Raw genomic sequence first — 16,155 nt, 5'->3', positions numbered from 1 at the left:
AGAGGAGCCTAACTCTTCCATTTGAACATTATCTCCTAGAGGGTTAACTTTTCAGTCTTTACCCTATTACCACTGTACTTGTACAAAACACTGATACTCAGTAAATGTTTAATAGAGTCTTTTTATTTAAATGTAGTTCAGTAATTAAAGAATGTATTATTATATGTTTTATGTATCAGCCTTGTTACCCTGTCCACTTGATTAACGCGAATCTTCCTTGAGAGATGGATCATTTCTTTGTTTCTGAGTCTGGAAGCTCAAGCGTTAGGCTTTGAGTTTTTGGAGATACACCAATGTATTGAAGGATATTCTATAAATGCTATTGGAGAGAGACTTCAAGCTCTTTACTCCCATACTTATATATTCCTGGGTAAAATTTATAGTCTACCAAAGACCACTGATTTCAAAATCCAATTCTCTTTTCAAAGAATAGTAAAAGTGAGATGATATATGTACACTGTATTCATCCAGAATCACTGCAGGAGTTTATGGGTAAAGAAGAGAATGAGTCAAATGTCAAAATTCTCAATGAACGTAGGGGACTTTCTAAGAGATTTGTGGACATATAGTATTTATACATAGTTGATGGAATTTAGTATATCTTAGAATTATGAATAACATTAATAAAAAAGTGACCACAGCCTATTCATTTCCTTGCACATTTAGATGTTTAAAACATTGGAAATTATGGAAAATTCTATTTAAATTAGAAGTAAATGATGGCATATAAAATAGTTGGTAGGTTCAAAGAATAAAATTATAAGTAAAACTATTTTTAAGTTACTTTAATAATATTTTAAGGATATAACTTATAAACATTATAAAGATAAGATGTATAATTTTGACAACCAAAAGTATTTGTTAGGAAACTGCAGTTGAGTATCTCATGACTGACTACTAGGTGTTTTTAATACCTGTTCTCCCACATTTCATAGACAGGAAGCTTATGTGCTCAACCATATATTACATTTGCAGCCTTCCGTAGCTATATATAGCTCTGAAACTATGTTCTGGTTAATCCAATGTCTGTTGAGTTTAATGTTTATTACCACCTTCAAGACTTAACTTAAAAAGGCTTTGTCATGCATTCCTGTAGCCCTGTCTCCATTCCCACTGTCTAGATGATTACAATAACTAAATCAGCATCTTTTCACTCAAACTTGGAAGTCAAGTGTTGAGGGTAGCAAAACTGCCCAATCAACCGGGGACCTTATTCATCAGTGCTGTTGGAACTAAATTTCCATATTGTCTATCCACAGTATTTTGTGGTCTATTTCTTTTCTCTCCTTAACAGAAGATTATCATATACCTTAATATATCTCTCAAAGCCTATTACTTATTAACTATTTCCTGTGAGCTTACTTTAACATGTCAATAATCCAATCCTTAGTTATCACTTAGCTTGAGATTTATGCTTCCATTTAGATCCAGATACATGGTCCCCCAATTTTTTCATTCACTTATTTGAAACTTAACGCTGAAACATGCTTTGTAATGTTTCTACCTAAAAATTTGTGTGACTAGCTAAAAATGGGCTGTAAAATCTCATCAGGATTTCTTTGAGCTGATAATATAAACAAGACAGAAATCAATAGTCAGCATACAAGTGGAGTCTCACTATTACCACATTACTATTTGTTTATATTGGATCACCCCTAGAAATCTCTATTTCTGAAACTATTTTCCACTTCTGTTAGCAGTTCCCGTAATTTTCTTGGAAACTGAACAATGTATCATGCATGAGAAAACCACTGTATTAAAGGCAGAAGTAACATTTCAGATTCTACAATATTGCTGATATAGTTCCAATAACAACGCCTAAAATCACTGACACACCTCAACATAATTTAACAACTGGTTTGTGGTTGACATCGCAAGGAATCAAAATATTGAATGTTGAACAAAGTATACGCTGGCCCCATATAACTCCTAATTTTTTAGTGAGGCGAAAGTTGTGTTAAATAATGGTTCAGGGTACATTATATATACGGAAGTGTGTATCCACTCCCAGTCACGAATTTACACACATTCCAATAATTGTCTTATGTCAGGGGAATACCAATTAAGCGTAATGCATGAAAAAGCTCATTCCCTATATGTTGTTTTTCTCACTTATACTTGCAAATATTTGTTAAATGTTTTTGTTTTCACACTGGATCGTGAGCTCCATGAAGGTAAGGCTGGTTACAAAATACTCATTGTCTGGCGTTCAGCAGCTGATTAACATATACCTAGTTAATCTCTAGTCATTATTCTTCATAGCAACTGGTTTGCTTTTATATACAACCACAGTGAGGCCTGACACTGAATATATTCATCTTTTGCTTTGGCTATTAGGACACTCAGAATGGGCTATGTGAACCATCTCCACAGCAAAACATAGAATAACTTTCTGTGGGTATTTGGTATACCCTCCCTTATTGTTTCACTTCTACCTTATTACCTCTACTTTACTTCTTTGCCACTATGCCTCTTAAATTTATCATTTAATGCAAATATTTCAATACTCTTTTTGGAATGAAGTATGGTATAAAATATGAATGAAATACAGAGGGGAGGGGGTGGGGGAATGGGTTAGACTGGTGATGGGTGGTAAGGAGGGCACGTATTGCATGGTACACTGGGTGTTATACGCAGCTAATGAAGCATCAAACTTTACATCGGAATCCGGGGATGTACTGTATGGTGACTAACATAATATAATAAAAAATCATTTAAAAAAAAAGAATGAAATAAACAAATAAAATGCAAATGACTTTAGAAATCCATTTTTTAACTTAAATTCAATTAGCCAACATATAGTACATCATTAGCCTTTGATGTAGTGTTCAGTGATTCCTTAGTCCCTTCGTAGTAGCATACAAACACAAAATGGTTTTATTTATCTTCAATCAGTGGCTTCAACTAAGCTGTATTCTGTCCTTTAGTGATATTTTTGGAAGACCTCATTGCCTCCCTGTCATGGTTAGTGATTTTAAAAGTTCATCCCAGTACAATCAAATTCAAGATTGTGATGATCTGTTCAACCCGTATATTCTCCTCTTTCCCATTCTCAGTATTGGCCTGGCCCTTTTGTCAGGTTCTTGGAGCAGAGAAGTGATAGCTTTCTTCCTTCACCCTTTCTCCTTCCTGTCTCCCTCTTGATGTTTTCTCTTCCGGTGTTTTGAGGTTCGAGAGGAAGGAAGGTGGAAGAAGAGGGCAGGTATCCTTAGTTAACTGGCACTGCCGAAGGCCTCTATTGGTTGTCATCACTTGTTTAACTTTGCAGTTATGTGTGTGAACGCTTCAGTAATAGGATCAGCGGGAGCCCTCCCACAATCATAGTTACATTAAATGAGAGATCTATTCAATCTCTTATGTAAACCCCTCAGCTCCTGCTTCTGGCAGCTTGGTGGCAGATAAACTTTGGACTTGTAGCTTACATTTTAAATTCCATAATTCAGTTTTTTGTTCATGCTTTTATATATTCCATATTTGTTGAAATTTTATATTCAACATCCCATTAAACTTCTAATACTTGTGAAATAAATATTGAGAACACTGTTTATATGCCCTAAAATGGAATCAAAGACAGTGCTTAGAAAAATAATAAAAAAGTGTCATTAGATGGGGAAGTTCAGTACAGATTCTCATTAGAAATAATAAGGCTAACTTCCAGCTTAGCCTTCTCGAGTGTTGATTAAATTGACTTAAAGACACAACTGAAAAGAGAACAAACGCATGCTCCCTCAACCCCATAGTGCTTCTTTACCCCATTCACAGCCAAAATTCAAGTTATTTGAGTATATCCCCTCCAGTTTGTCACATATATTTCCATTTAGTGATACTTTTTATAAAACAGAAAGGAACAAAAAGAGACTAACATTGGGGTTCATTAGGTCATTTTAAATATGAAAGTAGTAAAATTTTACAACTAAAGTTGAATTGTACTTTGAGCTACACACTGACTCACTAAAAAACATTCTTCCAATACTGAAATAACCACAATCCAGAATTTGGTGTGCATCCATCTTCTTTGTCTTTTATATTTTATATCTAGCGGCGCCTGGGTGGCACAGCGGTTGGGCGTCTGCCTTCGGCTCAGGGTGTGATCCCGGTGTTATGGGATCGAGCCCCACATCAGGCTCCTCTGCTGTGAGCCTGCTTCTTCCTCCCCCACTCCCCCTGCTTGTGTTCCCTCTCTCACTGGCTGTCTCTCTGTCAAATAAATAAATAAAATTTAAAAATAAAAATAAAAAAATAAAAATAAAATATATTTTATATCTAATGTATATACATGAACAGTTGTAGTATTTTGTGTTTTAACTGGATTATAGGTGGATTCCTATCTAATTTCCATTGCTGTCTTTCTCTTGGGAATAAGTTTTTGCATAAGTATTTAGGTACATGAGTAGACAACTATTTATCTACTTATTTATATAGAAATTTATCTTACTCTTATTAACCTGAATGTGATTTCAGTATATGAAGAACTCTTTTTATATTTAGTTTCCTATAATGAGCATTTACACTACATTTTGAACTATTACAAACATTGTATCTGTGAACAACAGGGCTCCCGTGTTCCACCTTGAAGTGAACTCAATATGTCATAAACCATGAGCTTAAACCATGACATGGAATCCCACAGGATGTGAAGAATCCTGCCTAAATTTGCCCAGTGAGTAAGTCTGGGGCTAAAAATCATACTCAGAAAGGCTGGGTCAAGAGTTTTATCTAGTGATTCAAAAGCAGAGTTCTACCATGTTCTTCATATGGTGACATCTGAAGACAACACACAAGTGGTAAATTACAAAAATGGCTACAATTACCCACATATCTCTAATCCAAACCCCTTTGCAATGAGACTCTGCAGTTATAGCCATTTAAAAATAAAATCTATTTCTCCACTTACTGAATCTGGGTGTCTATGTAACTGCTTTGCCATTAGAAAATGGTAGCATCAACGGTATCCAGGTTCTGTGCCTAGTTCTCAACAGACTGAATACTTTTAGCCTGGCTCTTAGTATGCAGCTGAGACAGCATTTGAACAAGCTCAGAATTTCCTAATGGATAATGGGAGACTTATTTACTTGTTGCTCCTGTTACTGTGGTTGACAGAATACCAACCACCACACATGGGAATGAGAGCATCTTAGTCCTGCATGTCTCAGCCATCCTGCAACTGGCTGGCAGCTGACCACAGACACATGAGAGAATCAGCCAAGCATAAAAGAAAATCTTTGCTGCATTCAGACCAAATTGCCAAACCACAAAATTGTGAGTTAAATTAATGGTTTTTGTTCCAAGCCACTATGTTTGTTAGACAGCGGTAGATAACTAATACATCACATACCAATATTCCTTTCAAATCACTATTAATCTACCCAGCTGGTATAAGGTTCCCAGGTCAAAACTGTCTAGGATGTGGATCCTGATTTTAAATAATCACTGAAAATGACATTACTGAGATCCTTCCCTAAAAATGTGACTATGAGGGGACATAGATAAATATTCTGGTTATGTAGTCAATTTTCTTAGAGCTGCATACTGAACCATTAACACATTCATATTTATTTTATTAACTTTCAAATAATTAAAGATGTAGAGAGAAATACAGAAAAAGATTTGTAATTGTTAAATCTTGACATTATGCAGTAGTGTACATTTTTTATTCTTTTTCTTGTGTTTGAGGTTTTTCTTATAAAACCTTTTAAAAAATAGGCTTTCCTTCTTCTTTCTATGGAAGATAAACTTCACTTCTAATAAATCCTGAGCCACATAGTAACTTTTGAATTTTCAGAGTAGAACATAATCACAAGTTGGCTCCACCTATACTCATATCCAAATAACTTAACATTAAATGCCAAGAACTAGGGAGTGAATGAAATGACATATTCAACTTCCTTTTGTCTCTTGTACTAAAATCTCACTATATTAAATTTCAATTTCTTATATTTAAATGGCAGAAAGAAGTAAATCAAATATATCAAATTCTGTGGCTTCTGTGAGTCTAATTTATTGTGTTTCTCCCTTCCAAATAAATTATCTTCATGGTCCATTCAGAGCTAATGGTCCTTTCTCTCAACGCTTTTAAATTATCAACTACAAAAATCTTAGCATGCACTGGATTTGAGTTAGAGAATGTAATGTGATGAAGATATTATTTTTCTCACACACTTATCCTAAGCATAAAATATGGTATGTGTTAAATGGTTAGCACAGTGATTAGAATATAAAATGAACACCAAACAAAATAAAGTTACAATTTTTATGGTTAATGCTGTACTATACTATGTGATCATTTAATTCATTTACACAAATATTCATTGAAAACTAACTACTAAGTGCAGGTATTATTCAAGACTCTGTTGGAAAAAAGAATAATAGAAAAGTTTACGTTCTTAGAATCTTTTCATAAATATCTACATACTAAACAAAATATGATAATTTTAGAATAATGTACCAATAAAATGCCATGAGGTTATATTTGAAAAGAGGTCTATCAAGAGCGCCATTGAACTGATTGCTTCTTTACTTGACTTCCTTTACCTCTTTGCTAAGGTGCCTTGGTCCCAGCATATATATTTTATTTGGTCATTCATTGACCATACCATATCTTAGTCATCTTTTATTCCCTGAACTATTGCACACACAACAGAGGTGTTTCAAACCCAGGTGGGGAAGGTGAAGCCTTTCCAAGTCCAGGAAACTGTTTATTTTCTTTTCTATAAAATAAAATGGTTAGACTATGTGGTTGTTAAGATGTTTCTCTGATCTAAGATTCCATCATATCCAGAAAATTGGAAAAATCTGTGATAAATGGAATAATCTTCAACAGCAAATGTAAAACTTGGCTCTGCTCTTTGATATATGGATCACACTTATAGAGTCCCTTGTTCTGTATCAAAAAAATATAGATCAACTATAAGACATTTTGTTTGTTTAGGATTAAATAATCTAAGTATCTGTAGATATGGGTTGTAAACTATATAATGTCAAGCAGGTATTAAATTATATTAGTGTTGTTATCATAATTTCTAAGGAATGAGTAAAAGTAGGCAGAAAACTGTGAGTATAATAAGAAAACCATGAGCTTGGCCAAGCCAACAGTATAATTAGCATAACTTTGGGAAAGAAGGGCTGAAAAATATTACATGTTATAGAAGGCTTTGAATTTCAGCATATAGAGTTTTATATGAGTAAAGATTAATAATTTTTGATCTGGTTAAGGGGAGATGTAATCAGAGCTAAGCATAAGAATTATTAAGATAACAGTAATACACTTAGTAGGGTTTTGGGGAAAAGTTAAAAGGAATTGTAAAGAATTCTACAGAAATAGAAATCCTCAGCCTTAGCAGGCAAATGTACGTAGAAGACTTCAAAATTTAACTAAAACTTTTAAAGTTAGATGTGATTGAAAATTATTTGTCTAATCCGACAATGAAAAACATCCTGTCCATTTTAGAACCTAGTAATGAAGTGAATGTAAGAATTTACCAAAAGCTATGAATTATCCTAATTATTATTATGCCTGTCAGAGTGGACTGTTAATTTTGTATAAATTCATAGAAAGTATAATCTAAGCTTATAAGTTAATGGAAAAAAATCTCTAATGTTTCTATTCAATAAATATAGCAATCATATATACCCTAATTCAAATAAATACAGAAAATATAAAATAATAAAAGTCTACAAAATATTTACAGACCCAATAGTTTGCCTTCCTTTCAATTCTCTTTTAAGATGTGCAAAACTTCCTGTAGCTAATGGGCAATGAAAATGTGTGTGTGTGTGTGTGTGTGTGTGTGTATTCAAAAGTGGCAACTAGAACTTTTTATGAAATTAAGAGACAGGACAAGAGAGTATACTTAATAAACTGAGAAAAGAGATGATAATTGAAAATGACTCTGATTTATAAATGGTAAATATGTTGCATAAACTCTAATTCATGATCAGAAAATCATGTACACTGTTGATTCATATGCAATGGGAATGTGAAAAAAAACTGTGCATTGCCACATTTATGCTGACTACTTCATGATTTTATGGTTTTGAAATACAATAGTATGCCCTTAAATATATTATTTTACATCAAATATTAATTATTAAATTAATGTTAAAAACTATTTCATGACTTGCCTACATAAAAATTAACCTCATTTCTATTCCACTTTTTATCTGTGCCAAAAGAAAATAAAGTTAAAAAAAGCTTAATGTATATTATTGAAAGTTTTCATTAAAAAAAACCTTTTCTTATTAATGATTCTATAATTTGGGAGTAAGCTGAGGAAGAAAAAAACAAGGTATACATTTAATTTTACATAATCAAAGATTGCAGACATTTATTTGTTGAAAATCTTTCCAAATCAAATCCTCTACTCACTGTGGCACCAAAAAAAAAAATGTTTAGGCAATTAAATCCATTCATCAGATTTTTTCCCCCAAGTTGAAAATGTTTCCATGCTCAAGCTACAGTGCCACTTCATTAGTCTGACTAAAAAGGAATAGTCCATCAATAATGGCTAGAGTTCTTATCAAACACACACTTTTTATGGCTGTGCTCCACAATGGTGATGCATAATGGGTAGCAAAAAAGGAAAAAAATTCAGATTGTCCTCCATATTATAGTTGAATTAAGGAATCATGAAATTGATATACTACTGGGTGTATAAAATATAGCCTTCTCCCCCAGGCCACAACAACAGCAGTCAAGGATAACCATCTAACCATCGTGTGTGTGTGTGTGTGTGTGTGTGTGTGTGTGTGTGTGTGTGTGTAATTTACATATATTATATTTATGGTCAAACTTCCTTCTGACTTTTAATTGAATACAGCACTATCAATTCCCTTTGCAGCTTACCTCAAAAGGACGTATCAAGAATTATCATCCCTTACCAGCTGTCCTCATTTGTCTCCTCCTTTCCAGATTGCTGGGGACGAACAAGCTTCATCTAATGTGTGTAAGTACAAAATAGCTCAAATGAACCAAAGAATTCTACTGTGTTTCTGCCAGCTCCATCCATCACAATATTTCCATTTGAAGTTTCCACCTGCTGAGATTGATTGCTCTAGTTCTGCTGCTATTTCCAGAAGAAAGCTTGCATTACAGCCAAAACTATAAGAATCTATCTGACAACCTAATTTCTTCTTCTTCTTCTTCTTTTTAACCTTTATGACCTATTTTGTTTCAGTGCCACAGACTCCAGGTGCAGTAATTTTTTTCTTAATTCTCACAGATTTTCATTTTTTAATGTCAGGCAGGAACAATGGAGAAAATACAGCCTCCCAATGGGAGGGGTGTTCAAACTTTTCTTGAGTAGATTGCATTTCTCATTCATGCATCCATGCATCTATCCATTTATCCATCTATCAATTCATCACAATAGCCTTTTGTCCACAAAGAAAACCATTCCCAAATAAGTTAGCTAATCTTACTCATCAATATGGGATATTGTCTTAGTTTCTGGGGTGGGAAAGACAAAAGATAAACTAACCATTTTATTTAATTATCTACAAAAATACTGATACTACCTAAACATGAGCTCTTTGCTCACTATTCCATTATGATGATGGATGAGTCTTGCTTAATCATGACCAAATAAAAACCACACAATTATGTGACTTTAAAAAGTAAAGAAAGGAAAATAAATTTTACATGAGATTAACCAATGGATCTGACCCTACTGACTGCATTCTCTCAACAACTGAGCAAAATGATTAGGATGTATAAATTAGTATTCTAAGTTCCAAATCACAGTGAAAGTGTAAGTTCTACTGGTTTGTTTCTGAAAAACCATTAACATATCTGCTATTCTCTTCTATTTGGTTAGTGAGGAATTGGAATTCCTTAGCATATATTAAAACCATCCATTCTATAACTCGGCAAAGATTCCAACAAAATCCAGCTTAGCCATTCCTAGAAAATAAAAACATCACTTAAAATAATTGTGAAATTGAAATAGAGAATCTTCTTACTATTTACAGGAGGCAAATTAGTACTTACAGTAATTTATTTGCAAAATTATTTGTTTAGAATGCTTTCATGAAGTCCTGTTTCTTATATATCCTCTCCTTGAGCAAATATTGCCCTTAAAAATACACTTTAAAGTCACAAAATATTTCCATCACACAATTTCATGCCAAAGCATTTTAGTGATTTTCAAAAACATGTTTCTTGTGTCCCTCATTGAATAGTTCCAAGTTAAGGTATTCATTGTTTTATTTGGGGCCATTTTTTTCTTAAGTTACCCCAAACAGCTTATGAAGGTGTTTAACCTCTCAACTATGTTCATGGTAATTCAAAATAAATATATAAATTCCAAATTGCTATTTAAGAAATTTTCTTTTCATGAAGCTACAAATTAATATTTATTTTTATTGTTTGGTGGCTCACTAGCTTCTCAGTATACAACTTATAAGTTATATTAAAAATTGCACCTGAAATTAAAAAAATATTTCTTAGTAACTAATTCAGTGTATGATATGGTCTGATTTTCACTAGATAATCATAATATATGCAATTCAAGATAATTCAGAGCTACTGCCTTTTGGAAATTTAACCTTTATCAGTACTCCTATGTCAATTAATATCCTCCTGCCTTCCCAAGCTTTTTGTCTTCTTCTCCAGTGATATTTGGGCTTAGGAGTGACCTAAATAATACCAAGGAATTTGGGATATTTGTAGTGTCATTTTTGCTCTACCCCTGTCCATCTCAGACCTCACTTTTTTCTGCTTTTCCCCTTTTCGTTTTAACATTGACCTTCTTGCTTCTTTTTGTATACTGCACACATACTCCCTCTTTAGGGCATTTGGACTTGATGTTTTCATGCTTCCTCCCCCAGACACACAAGTGACTTACTCTCCCTCATGTTTCTCAGCAGTCATTTCATCAGTGAGTCTTTCCCTGAACAAGTTATAGGATACAACAGCAAATGCCCCTTCCCCCACACTTCTTCATCACAACTTATTTTTCTCCATAACACCTACCAACATCTGGCATTTTATCTGTTTACTTCTCTGTTTATGGTCAGTCTTTCCCCAAGGAGGAAAGCTCCATGAAAACAGAAGATTTTAGTTCTGTTCTTTGCTATATCTTCAGCACCTAAAATCAGGTCTGGCACACAGTATGTGCTCAATAAATACTTCTTGAAAAATGAATGAAAAAGAAAACAAAATTAAGAAAGAAAAGGATTTGACATGAATTTTGTTTCCACTTCATCTGCTACTTATATCAACAGTCATCAGCTCTTATTTTCTCTTCCATAGCACCTGCTCTCAACTGGGCTTCTGTCCTTTTTGGTTACTTTTGGAGTACATCATATGTGCTTCCCACTGTGTTCTATGGAGGTGAAAGTATGCACTGCCCATTTCCAGGTCCATGAGAGATCATGGCTTCTATGAGACTTGCTCTCTTTTCAGGATAAATCTGGGAACTAATTTAAAACCTCCTCTTCTCTGAAGTCTTTCCAGAAATACCTGCTGCTTATCTCACAAATCTCTCCCAGATACCATTCCTCTGAACATCATCATCTAGACTCTCTTATCTTTGCCATCATTTCCAAAACCCTAGGTCAGAAAAATTCATATCCGATCTCTTAACAGTGAGAAAACATAATTTCTCATCAAATATTCTTTTCAGTTCTCTGGTCATTATTATTTGGATCCTTCTCTCTCTTTCAAAGCGCTGCACTTCAGATCCTGCTCCTAAGTTATTCCTGTGGCCTTGAGTTGCATGAAATATCCACTGTGTCATTATAAAAGTAAAACTATTAACTATACTACTTACTAGTCTAATAATTAATTAGTAAAAAACTATTCATCAATTTGTTAATAAAAACAATAAAATAAAAATCCCAAGTAGCTCCCAGAGATTTTTGTTACTTGCTGTGCAGAGTACTAGGTAATATGAAAATGTAAGTTATTAAGAGCTAATGTCTGTTGATGACATTAAACTTAAAAATCATTTAAGCCAATTATGAGTGCTTCTGCATGGTTTGCCACATGATTGCGGATTTAAAAAGCAACTACTTTTTCTTTTTTTCTTTTTTTTTTTTTTAGAGAGAGAGCAAGCAAGCACGCTAGTGGGTGGGGGGGGGGAGGAAGAGAGAGAATCTTAAACAGGCTCCACACCCAGTGCAAAGCCCGACCTGGGGCTCGATCTCACACATTGAGATCATGCCCTGAGCTGAAATCAAGTCATATGCTTAACTGACTGAGCCACCCAGGTACCCGTGAAAGCAACTGCTTTTTAAAAATTGCAACCACCAGGGTCAATTGTCTGATTCCTAATTACAATTTCCATGTGTGCATAACCTTGGATAAACTATTTATGCTTTGATTTACTTATCTATAAAATGGGATTTTTATGGTATTGACTTCCTAGAGATTCTTCAAAGCCTACTTGAGACATGCATGTAATGCTCTTAGTATGGTGCCTGGCCCATTATACATGTGCAATAGGTGTCAGTTATTACTAATTACTGGATGTCTATATCTTTATATATAGATATAATATATATTACATATATTAAATATATATATATTTAATGCTTATAATATTATATAAGTATATATATATAAGAAAAAATTCAGAATTTTTAGAAATTCTCTTCCTCTATCAGTTTTATTATTTGTCACTGGAGTAATCATTAGGGACACACTGAGCCTGCACCACAATTTTCTTGGTCTTCTTGTCTCTCTACATGAATAACCACCCAGTAGTATGCATATAAAGTCAATGGAAAGAAACAGGAATTATAGGAGGTCCATTTAAAATCAAATTTCTGACCCAGACATGTAATTGAATAAAAGGTTGAGATGACCTTCTGTGTATGTGTACATAGGTTCATGATGCTCTGTTGTCACATTTTAGATCTATTATCATCACCCCCCCCAACTACTTTGTTCTTCAAATGGGGCCTCAATTGATATCTGATTGAACTGTAGCCTCTGTAAGTCTCTACATTATTTTCTTGGTAAGAATACTTAAGTGGCTTATAAAAACATATACAATGCCATGACTAAAAACTGTAAAATTTACTAAGGCTTATATTCTAGACAATAACTATACTTCATGATCAATAAACTGGTAGGAAGAGCAGAGGACAGGGATGAAGTTGACTTATCGTTTTCTCGTTGGGTATATAGAATAGCAGTGAATTTCCTGCATGTAGATCACTTTTCACTTATCTTGAGGTAGAAACATAAATATGTTAACTACTTTAGAATGTCTTGAACAAAAAACAGCATTTTTGGTTATACATGTGGGCATTGTTACCATTGAAGATTATTAAAAGCCTAAATAGAACTATTTTTTTTAACGGGCCCTATATAAACATCAGAAAAGTGTGGCAAGGCAATTACAGGAAACAAGTCTCACAAATGGGCCTCCAGAAGTGCTCCTAAAATCTCCAGTTAGGGTGCGCTTCACTGAAATCAAATAGTTAATGGCATTGCCATCACCGCCTCCCCTCTGAGCCATAGACCTTTGAGAACTGCGACAGATGTGTGTATACCAGGAGGAGAGACATGGCATCTGCTCTGTGCAGCAGTGTATATTTTCCTTTGAAATCCTGAGTGTGGTCTAATTCCAACTCTGTTATGTTTTCGTGTTGTGGCACTATGTTGACATGAGAGTCCAATATTTGGAAAGCAATTGTTTCCACAGCTTGCACTGATTTATGCTTCATTCTGTTTGGAGATCTTTATAGGAGCTTGAACCTGAATGTCATATGTAGCAACGTACTAGAGGATTGTTCTTACTGCTTTAAGCCACATGCTAATAGATCATCTAAGATTGTTTTGTTAACTACTCTTGGAGGATGGTTTACAAAAGAACTTTCAAGAGACCCAAATAAATGAAGGGAATTCAATCTAAAGCTGTAGGTATGAACACATTTAATCTTCCCAAGATTGTCAACATAAAAAAATATGAGAAAGTATGTAAAACTTCTCTTAATAACATGAACTTTGGGACAGGTTTTAAGGAAATACATCATTTCAAAACTATTTTCATTCTAAAAATAAGTTAACTTTCTGTAATATTAGTCAATTTTCTTTTCCTTTGAAATAGAAAAAAAAATTTTCTTCTTCAAGATAGTTACAAAGAAATTTATGAGACATTCCTTTTGGAAGCAAAAGCAACACATTTTCTAAACATTATTTTGAAGCTAAAAGAGAGGCAAGGAACCATGGAGACCACATGCTCAATTTTCAAAGGCCCCTATTTTACATAATTTATCAGTATACAAATCACACCTTCTCGATAATCTCTGATGAATTGAAGTAGTAAAATCAGTCCTTCTCCTGTTGTGATGGACTTTATTTAAAAATTATTTCCATGAACCAAGGTAGTCAATCCACAATTACCAATACCTTCTCTATAAAAGGGCTTTTTGAACAAACCCTATGGTCAACCCAGAGGTTCTGCACACACAAAGAGGTGTTTACATGCACAAATCCAGAGAATTATTCTTCTATTCAGCTAAATTATCAGCTTTCAGTATAACTTTCCAAATATTTCTCTTTCTGGCTGATTATTTAATTCATTATCAAAATCTATTATTGCTTTATGATCATACATTTTTCATTATGTATGGAGCATATAGCCAGTGACTAACAAATGTGTTGATTGAATAAAATCAGGTGCATGGATGTCATCAGTTAAGATGAAATGTACATGGTAGGAAATTTGTTATGATCTCATGGTATACCCTTGATAGTTGTTGAAATAAATTTCTAGGCCCAAGATGGAGACACTCTTGCCTGGGGTGCCACGTCAGCAAACCAAAACTTAGATAATTTTCATGTCCCTATAAATGTTCACCTTGTCCAGAAAGACAGTGCATTTGGTTAACCAATTCCTAAATGCCAGGCCAACTCTGGGCCTTGTCACCACAAATAAAGCTATTGTGGCCTTAGCCAATTAGTATTTTATCTTCCTTGTTATGTATTCTTTTTTCCTATAAATCTTTCCTGCCTTCTGCCCCATTGGGCAGTTCACCAAAAGGAGACTATCTACTTCATGAAATGTTAAATAAATGTTTTTATTACCTAAATTGTTTTAATCATCTTTAACATAGTGTTATACTCAAAGTACTAGACTCAAAACAAACTTTTTTATTGAATTAAGCTAAATACCATTCATAAAAACAGTAGGATAGTGTGGATAGTTTTGAGGGAAAGTCAGGAGAACTATGTATCAATAAACAGCATATAGTTAATATGTAGATTTTATTCCATGCTCTAAGTTCAAATTATCAAGATTTTGCAAATTCAGCTTTGTTTTTGTATTGTGACTGAACATGTTAACATTTTGGTTTTTTTAAAGATTTTATTCAGTTATTTTGAGAGAGAGAGAGAGACAGCATGTGCACATGAGCAGGGAGGGGGAAGAGGGAGAGAATCTCAAGCAGACTCCACACTGAGTGCAGACCCCAACATGGTACTCTATCCCACAACCCTGAGATCATGACCTGAGCCGAAACCAAGAATCAGACACTTAACCAACTGAGCCACCCAGGCATCCCTATTTTTTAAAGTCAATTTATTGTCAGCATATTAATGTTCATATGTGTAAAATAATAAGGTAAAAATAATCACTATTAAATATTTAAAGTATGATAAAAATGTTAAAAACCCTGAAACTGTAAGTTTAAAGTAGTATTTCTTCATCTTTCACAATTGATCAGTAGTAACATCTTAAATTGTTAGTTTTAAATAATCTACAATATATATTAGGTATCAGAAAATAGTAATTATTCAATATGTGCCATGCCTTTGTTCCTCCTTCCTATTTCCAATACAAGGTGAGGGAAAAAATCATGGCATATATATTAAAATGGCCAATCCAAAGTCAGGGGAATATGACTTGGAGATTTATTGAACTAAAACAGAGGAAAGCAGGAGCCATAATACATCAGTCTTACAACAACAATTAAAACATAATGTTTATATATCCTTACAAGCCTTACAAATAAATGCGTTAAAACATTCCCACCATAAAAGGCAGTATTTTGTGAAATGCAATCATCTGTAAATGGAGCACAGAAAGAATGAAACAAGTTTAAAATCACCTTTATTTTACAGTTTTTTGGTACTAATCTGATCTTAATGCTTTCCACCTGCCCCATAAACTGGGTGGAGCTTGTGCCTATATTTAAGAACAATGAAGC

Source organism: Ailuropoda melanoleuca, chromosome 15 (assembly GCF_002007445.2).
Source record: "Ailuropoda melanoleuca isolate Jingjing chromosome 15, ASM200744v2, whole genome shotgun sequence".
Lineage (NCBI taxonomy): Eukaryota > Metazoa > Chordata > Mammalia > Carnivora > Ursidae > Ailuropoda > Ailuropoda melanoleuca.
The sequence above is the reverse complement of the archived record's forward strand: the minus strand, read 5'-3'. Positions refer to the sequence as shown.